Below are 9,705 nucleotides of genomic sequence, written 5' to 3'. Positions count from 1 at the left end.
TATCTGCCGCCATTGTCGCAACCCCTATTACCAGCCTGTTCAACCTCTCTTTCATATCGTCTGAGATCCCCAAGGATTGGAAAGCTGCCGCAGTCATCCCCCTCTTCAAAGGGGGAGACACCCTGGACCCAAACTGCTATAGACCTATATCCATCCTGCCCTGCCTATCTAAGGTCTTCGAAAGCCAAGTCAACAAACAGGTCACTGACCATCTCGAATCCCACCGTACCTTCTCCGCTGTGCAATCTGGTTTCCGAGCCGGTCACGGGTGCACCTCAGCCACACTCAAGGGACTAAATGATATCATAACCGCCATCGATAAAAGACAGTACTGTGCAGCCGTCTTCATCGACCTCGCCAAGGCTTTCGACTCTGTCAATCACCAAATTCTTATCGGCAGACTCAACAGCCTCGGTTTTTCGGATGACTGCCTTGCCTGGTTCACCAATTACTTTGCAGACAGAGTTCAGTGTGTCAAATCAGAGGGCATGCTGTCCGGTCCTCTGGCAGTCTCTATGGGGTGCCACAGGGTTCAATTCTCGGGCCGACTCTTTTCTCTGTATATATCATCAATGATGTTGCTCTTGCTGCGGGCGATTCCCTGATCCACCTCTACGCAGACGACACCATTCTATATACTTTCGGCCCGTCATTGGACACTGTGCTATCAAACCTCCAAACGAGCTTCAATGCCATACAGCACTCCTTCCATGGCCTCCAACTGCTCTTAAACGCGAGTAAAACCAAATGCATGCTTTTCAACCGATCGCTGCCTGCACCCGCATGCCCGACTAGCATCACCACCCTGGATGGTTCCAACCTTGAATATGTGGACATCTATAAGCACCTAGGTGTCTGGCTAGACTGCAAACTCTCCTTCCAGACTCACATCAAACATCTATAATCAAAAATCAAATCCAGAGTCGGCTTTCTATTCCGCAACAAAGCCTCCTTCACTCACGCTGCCAAGCTTACCCTAGTAAAACTGACTATCCTACCGATCCTCGACTTCGGCGATGTCATCTACAAAATGGCTTCCAACACTCTACTCAGCAAACTGGATGCAGTTTATCACAGTGCCATCCGTTTTGGCACTAAAGCACCTTATACCACCCACCGCTGTGACCTGTATGCTCTAGTCGGCTGGCCCTCACTACATATTCGTCGCCAGACCCACTGGCTCCAGGTCATCTACAAGTCCATGCTAGGTAAAGCTCCGCCTTATCTCAGTTCACTGGTCACGATGGCAACACCCATCCGTAGCACGCGCTCCAGCAGGTGTATCTCACTGATCATCCCTAAAGCCAACACCTCATTTGGCCGCCTTTCGTTCCAGTACTCTGCTGCCTGTGACTGGAACGAATTGCAAAAATCGCTGAAGTTGGAGACTTTTATCTCCCTCTCCAACTTCAAACATCAGCTATCCGAGCAGCTAACCGATCGCTGCAGCTGTACATAGTCTATAGGTAAATAGCTCACCCTCTTTCACCTACCTCATTCCCATACTGTTTTTATACTGTTTTTATTTATTTACTTTTCCTGCTCTTTTGCACACCAATATCTCTACCTGTACATGCCCATCTGATCATTTATCACTCCAGTGTTAATCTGCAAAATTGTATTATTCGCCTACCTCCTCATGCCTTTTGCACACATTGTATATAGACTGCCCATTTTTTTCTACTGTGTTATTGACTTGCTAATTGTTTACTCCATGTGTAACTCTGTGTTGTCTGTTCACACTGCTATGCTTTATCTTGGCCAGGTCGCAGTTGCAAATGAGAACTTGTTCTCAACTAGCCTACCTGGTTAAATAAAGGTGAAATAAAAAAAAAATAATAAAATTGTCGGAACTAGAAGCACAAGCATTTCGCTACACTCGCATTAACATCTGCTAACCATGTGTATGTGACAAATAAAATTTGATTTGATTTGATAGCATGGTAGCAACACAACATGAAAACAACATGGTAGCAGTACCAAACATGGTACAAACATTATTGGGCACAGACAACAGCACAAAGGGCAAGAAGGTATAGACAACAATACATCACACAAAGCAGCCACAACTGTCAGTAAGAGTGTCCATGATTGAGTCTTTGAATGAAGAGATTGAGATAAAACTGTCCAGTTTGAGTGTTTGTTGCAGCTCATTCCAGTCGCCAGCTGCAGCGAACTGAAAAGACAAGCGACCCAGGAATGTGTGTGCTTTGGGGACATTTAACAGAATGTGACTTGCAGAATGGGTGTTGCATGTGGAGGAGGAGGACTGCAGTAGATATCTCAGATAGGAAGGAGTGAGGCCTAAGAGGGTTCTAGAAATAAGCATCAACCAGTGGGTCTTGCGACGGGTATACAGAGATGACCAGTTTACAGAGGAGTATAGAGTGCAGTGATGTGTCCTATAAGGAGCATTGGTGGCAAATCTAATGGCCGAATGGTAAAGAACATCTAGCCACTCGAGAGCATCCTTACCTGCCGATCTATGAATTATGTCTAGCATGCGTAGGATGGTAATCTGAATCAGGGTTAGTTTGGCAGCTGGGGTGAAAAAGGCAGTGGCTGAGACAGCAGATTTTCTGACTTTACACACTGCACACTTTGAGGTAGTTAGCCAACCAGACCAAAGACCCCTAAGAGACACCAATACGCCTTAGCTGGCCCACAAGAATGGAATGGTCTACCGTATCAAAAGCTTTGGCCAAGTCAATAAAAATAGCAGCACAACATTGCATAGAATCAAGGGCAATGGTGACATCATTGAGGACCTTTAAAGTTGTAGTGACACATCCGTAACCTGAGCGGAAACCAGATTGGATATGAGAGAGAATACTATAGACATCAAGAAAGCGAGTCAGTTGATTATTGACAAGTTTTTCCAACACTTTTGATAAACAGGGCAAAATATAAATATTCCTATAACAGTTAGGATCAGCTGGATCTACCCCTTTAAATAAAGGACAAACAGTGGCTGCCTTCCAAGCAATGGGAACCTCCCCATAAAGGAGAGACAAGATAAAAAGGTCAGAGATAGGCGTGTAACTGAATCCAGTAACTGAATCCATCCATCCTCATTATAATTCGTCACATTTGCCACACACCTTTCAAAATAGTATTTTTACTCAAGGCCTGGCATAGCACTTTCAGAAATGTTTTACCATTTATGACATAGTTACAATAAATACACCCATATGAAGCTTATCTTGGCTCAAGACACAAAGAAACCTGAAACCTCACTACATTCAAAGAAATTATGATCACATCAAACATATATTCACACACATGTTATGTGAAGAAACTGACATAACCAGTTTGCCTCAGTGCAGTTTGTGGTCACTTATCTCCAGAAATATAACCATCATTTACAGTCTATATATTTTAGGTCAGAATAAGAAATTTGACCTTTGACCTGTAATCCAGCTGGCAGACAATAGCAGATTTATCACCATACCATATGCTCTCTCTCTCTCTCTCCCTCTCTCTCGCTCCCTCTCTCGCTCTCTCTCTCTCTCTCTCTCTCTCTCTCTCTTTCTCTCTCTCTCTCTCCCTCTCTCGCTCTCTCTCTGACAGCTGAAATGTTGGTGCAGGCGCACTATTTCCAGTCAAGGACACAAAGCATCCAAAATAGATTTATCTATGTACAGTATCTGTTGTCATAATGACTCCACCTGCCTCTTTCTTTGCTGATTTTACCAGTCGCTGTATATATGTCATAAACATATTATACATCTATATAGGATTATCAAGAATCTAGGGAATGTACAGACCAATACACTCCAATGTTAATATGATTGCTTTAAAAAAAATCTTTGACGATTAAAGAATATGAAGAGTTTAAACAATTAAAATGAAATGTATATTTGATGCCTCTGTGTTGACATGGTGTATTTTGAGGACATTAATACAGGTTACGATAGGCAGGGCTTCACTGTTGCAGCACTCAACTTATAGTTAATCATTATTACCCGATGAGGGAATCAAACAGAACAAGTCAACCGCACAACCACTCTGCCACTTGACAAGCAGTGGCTGAGACAGCAGATTTTCTGACTTTACACACTGCACACTTTGAGAGAGGTGGTTAGCCAACCAGACCAAAGACCCCTAAGAGACACCAATACGCCTTAGCTGGCCCACAAGAATGGAATGGTCTATCATAAGACACTAGTAAAACCATAAGACACTAGTAAAACTAGTCTACTACACTGCCTTGTCAAGGCAGAATTGTGGGTTAAAACCCTGCGTGTCTTTCTTTCCGGTCCTTTCGTACCAAGAAACATAATTTCATAGATCGAAACTGGCCTTCAGAAAGTATTCACAGCCCTTGACTTTTTCCACATTTTGTTGTGCTACAGCATGAATTTAAAATAGATTCCATTTCAAAAAATGTTGTCACTGGCCTACACACAATACCCCATAATGTCAAAGTGGATTTATTTTTACTAATTCATTTAAAATGAAAAGTGGAAATGTTTTGAGTCAACAAGTATTCAACCCCTTTGTTTTGGCAAGTCCACATAAGTTCAGGAGTAAACATTTGCTTAACAAGTCACATAATAAGTTGCATGGACTCACTCTGTGTGCAATAATAATGTTTAACATGATTTTTGAATGACTACCTCATTTCTGTATCCCACATATACAATTATCTGTAAGGTCCCTGTAAGAATCGACGCTGGAGATGAGAAGCAGGTACAGGGAGTTGAACATTTAATGAACGGACAAGTGACAGAACAGGAACAGCGTCAGAACAGGGTGAACCAAGCAACAATAATACTGAAGCAGGGAACAACCTAGGGAAGAAACAGATTAGGGAGGTAATGAAAGCAGGTGATTGAATCCAGTTGAGTCCAATGAATCGCTGATGCACGTGAAGAGGGAAACAGGTGTGCGTAATGATGGTAGAAGGAGTGGGTAGTGCAGGGCAGCCTGGCGCCCTCGAGAGCCAGGGCGGGAGAACGGGAATAGGCGTGACAGTACCCCCCCTCCAGGGGCGCCACCCGGCGTCCCACCTAAGCGAGCCTGACGGGCCTGACGGGCCTGCCGAGGCACGGGCACTGGATAAGCCGGCTGGGGCGTAGAAGCCAGAAGAACCGGCAGAAGCGTGGGAGCCTGGCGAACTGGCTGAGGTGTGGGAGCCTGGCGAACTGGCTGAGGTGTGACAGAACGGACAAGTGACAGAACAGGAACAACGTCAGAACAGGGGAAACAAAAGGACAATAATGCCGAAGCAGGGAACAACCTCGGGAACAGACAGATAAAGGGGAGGTAATGAAAGCAGGTGATTGAGTCCAGGTGAGTCAAATAAATCGCTGATTCGTGTGACGAGGGAAACAGGTGTGCATAATGATGGTGGCAGGAGTGCGTAGTGCAGGGCAGCCAGGCGCCTTCGAGCGCCAGGGAGGGAGAGCGGGAGCAGGTGTGACAGTCCCTCAGTCGAGCAGTGAATTTCAAACACAGATTCAACCACAAAGACCAGGGAGGTTTTCCAATGCCTCGCAACGAAGGACAACTATTGGTTGATGGGTAAAAATAACAAAAGCAGACATTAAATATCCCTTTGAGCATGGTGAAGTTATTAATTACAAGTTGGATGGTGTAATTAATCCAGTCACGAAAAGATACAGGTGTCCTTCCTAACTCAGTTGCTGGAAAGGAAGGAAACCACTCAGGGATTTCCCCATCAGGCCAATAGTGACTTTAAAACAGTTTTAGAGGGAAATGACTGTAACAGGAGAAAACTGAAGACTACAACATTGTAGTTACTCCACAATTACTAACCTAATTGACAGAGTGAAAAGAAGAAAGCCTGTACAGAATAAAAATATTCCAAAACATGCCTCCTCTTTGCAACAAGGACCTAAAGTAACACTGCAAAAAAATTGGCCAATCCAATACAACACATTATTGAGTACCACTCTCCATATTTACGAGCATAGTGGTGGCTGCATCATGTTATGAGTATGCTGGTAATCGTTAAGTACTGGGGAGTTTTTCAGGATAAAAAACAAATAGAATGGAGCTAAGCACAGGCAAAATCCTAGAGGAAAACTTGGTTCAGTCTGCTTTCCAACAGACACTGGGAGATGAAATAAGGATAATAACCTAAAACCTAAAACACAAGGCCAAATCTTCTTACCAGAAGACAGTGAATGTTCCTGAGTGGCCAAGTTACAGTTTTGACTTAAATCTGGCAAGACCTGAATATGGTTGTCTAGCAATGATAAACAACAACTTACCCTAGTAAAACTGACTATTCTACCGATCCTCGACTTCGGCGATGTCATCTACAAAATTGCTTCCAACACTCTACTCAGCAAACTGGATGCAGTTTATCACAGTGCCATCCGTTTTGGCACTAAAGCACCTTATACCACCCACCGCTGTGACCTGTATGCTCTAGTCGGCTGGCCCTCGCTACATATTCGTCGCCAGACCCACTGGCTCCAGGTCATCTACAAGTCCATGCTAGGTAAAGCTCCGCCTTATCTCAGTTCACTGGTCACGATGGCAACACCCACCCGTAACACGCGCTCCAGCAGGTGTATCTCACTGATCATCCCTAAAGCCAACACCTCATTTGGCCGCCTTTCGTTCCAGTTCTCTGCTGCCTGTGACTGGAATGAATTGCAAAAATCGCTGAAGTTGGAGACTTTTATCTCCCTCACCAACTTCAAACATCTGCTATCTGAGCAGCTAACCGATCGCTGCCGCTGTACATAGTCTATCGGTAAATAGCCCACCCATTTTTACCTACCTCATCCCCATACTGTTTTTATTTATTTTATTTTCTGCTCTTTTGCACACCAATATTTTTTTATTTTTTTATTTCACCTTTATTTAGGATTTTTTATTTAAATGTATTTTATTTATTTCACCTTTATTTAACCAGGTAGGCTAGTTGAGAACAAGTTCTCATTTACAATTGCGACCTGGCCAATATCTCTACCTGTACATGACCATCTGATCATTTATCACTCCAGTGTTAATCTGCAAAATTGTAATTATTCGCCTACCTCCTCATGCCTTTTGCACACAATGTATATAGACTCTCCTTTTTTCTACTGTATTATTGACTTGTTAATAGTTTACTCCATGTGTAACTGTGTTGTCTGTTCACACTGCTATGCTTTATATTGGCCAGGTCGCAGTTGCAAATGAGAACTTGTTCTCAACTAGCCTACCTGGTTAAATAAAGGTGAAATAAATAAAATACATTTTAAAAAAATCCTTTTTGAATTCAGGCTATAACACAAAAAAAATGTGGAATAAGTCAAGGGGTATGAATTCTTTGTAAAGGCACCATGGGAATCCATTGAATAACACATTCATATATGGCTAAACAAACATTTAAAAAAGAAATCATTATGAATAAGGTTTTGACGAAAATATAACAAAGCTCAGGAAATATATACAGTTGAAGTCGGAAGTTTACATACATTTACATTTAGGAGTTTTTCCTAGCCACCGTGCTTCTACACCTGCATTGCTTGCTGTTTGGGGTTTTAGGCTGGGTTTCTGTACAGCACTTTGAGATATCAGCTGATGTACGAAGGGCTATATAAATACATTTGATTTGATTTGATTTGACATACACCTTCGCCAACTACATTTAAATTCCGTTTTTTCACAATTCTTGACATTTAATCTGAGTAAAAATTCCCTGTTTTAGGTCAGTTAGGATCACCACTTTATTTTAGAAATGTGAAATGTCAGAATAATTATTTATTTATTTCAGCTTTTATTTCAGCTTTAATTTCTTTCATCACATTCCCAGTGGGTCAGAAGTGTACATACACTCAAGTAGTATTTGGTAGCATTGCCTTTAAATTGTTTAACTTGGGTCAAACATTATGGGTAGCCTTCCACAAGCTTCCCACAATAACTTGGGTGAATTTTGTCCCATTCCTCCTGACAGAGCTGGTGTAACTGAGTCAGGTTTGTAGGCCACCTTGCTCTCATATGCTTTTTCAGTCCTGCCCACAAATGTTATATAGGATTGAGGTCAGGGCTTTGTGATGGCCACTCCAATACTTTGACATTGTTGTCCTTAAGCCATTTTGCCACAACTTTGGAAGTATGCTTGGGGTCATTGTCCATTTGGAAGACCCATTTGCGACCAAGCTTTAACTTCCTGACTGATGTCTTGAGATGTTGCTTCAATATATCCACATAATTTTCCTTCCTCATGATTCCATCTATTTTGTGAAGTGCACCAGTCCCTCCTGCAGCAAAGCACTCCTACAACATGATGCTGCCACCCCCGTGCTTCACGGTTGGGATGGTGTTCTTCGGCTTGCAAGCCTCCCCTTTTTCCTCCAAACATAACAATGGTCATTATGGCCTAACAGTTCTATTTCATCAGACCAGAGGACATTTCTCCAAAAAGTATGATCTTTGTCCCCATGTGCAGTTGCAAACCGTAGTCTGTCTTTTTTATGGCGGTTTTGGAGCAGTGGCTTCTTCCATGCTGAGCAGCCTTTCAGGTTATGTCGATATAGGACTCATTTTACTGTGTATATAGATACTTTTGTACCTGTTTCCTGCAGCATCTTCACAAGATCCTTATCTGTTATTCTGGGATTGATTTGCACTTTTCGCACCAAAGTATGTTAATCTCCAGGAGACAGAACGTGTCTCCTCCCTGAGTGGTATGGCGGCTGTGTGGTCCCATGGTGTTTATACTTGCGTACTCTTATTTCTACAGATGAACGTGGTACCTTCAGGCATCTGGAAATTGCTCCCAAGGATGAACCAGACTTGTGGAGGTCTACAATTTTTATCCTGAGGTCTTGGCTGATTTCTTTTGATTTTCCCATGATGTCAAGCAATGAGGCACTGAGTTTGAAGGTAGGCCTTGAAATACAGCCATAGCTACACCTCCAATTGACTCAAATGATGTCAATCAGCCTATGAGAAGCTTCTAAAGAATTTTCCATGCTGTTTAAAGGCACAGTCAACTTAGTGTATGTACATTTCTAACCCACTGGAATTGTGATACAGGGAATTATAATGCACAAAGTAGATGTCCTAACAGACTTGCCAAAACTATAGTTTGTTAACAAGACATTTGTTGAGTGGTTGATTATTATTCTTTTTTTTTCATTTGAATTTTTCTCCCCAATTTCGTGGTATCCAATTGTTTAGTAGCTACTTGTCTCGTCGCTACAACTCCCGTACGGGCTCAGGGGAGACGAAGGTTGAAAGTCATGCGTCCTCCGATACACAACCCAAGCAAGCCGCACTGCTTCTTAACACAGCGCACATCCAACCCGGAAGCCACCCGCACCAATGTGTCGGAGGAAACACCGTGCACCTGGCAACCTTGGTTAGCGCGCACTGCGCCCGGCCCGCCACAGGGGTCGCTGGTGTGTGATGAGACAAGGATATCCCTACCGGCCAACCCCTCCCTAACCCGGACGACGCTAGGCCAATTGTGCGTCGCCCCACGGACCTCCCGGTCGCGGCCGGTTACGACAGAGCCTGGGCGCGAACCCAGAGTCTCTGGTGGCACAGCTGGCGCTGCAGTACAGTGCCCTTAAGAGTGGTTGATTTTTAATGACTCCAACCTAAGTGTATGTAAACTTTCGACTTCAACTGTATATTTTTATGACACATATTTAACCCCTTTTTTGTTGGCACAAAACTTCATACACTATTATCTCCATAGCCGAATGAGAGATAAAGGTACAGGTACAACACATA

Source organism: Oncorhynchus keta, chromosome 27, assembly GCF_023373465.1.
Source record: "Oncorhynchus keta strain PuntledgeMale-10-30-2019 chromosome 27, Oket_V2, whole genome shotgun sequence".
NCBI lineage: Eukaryota > Metazoa > Chordata > Actinopteri > Salmoniformes > Salmonidae > Oncorhynchus > Oncorhynchus keta.
This window is presented reverse-complemented; position numbering follows the sequence as displayed.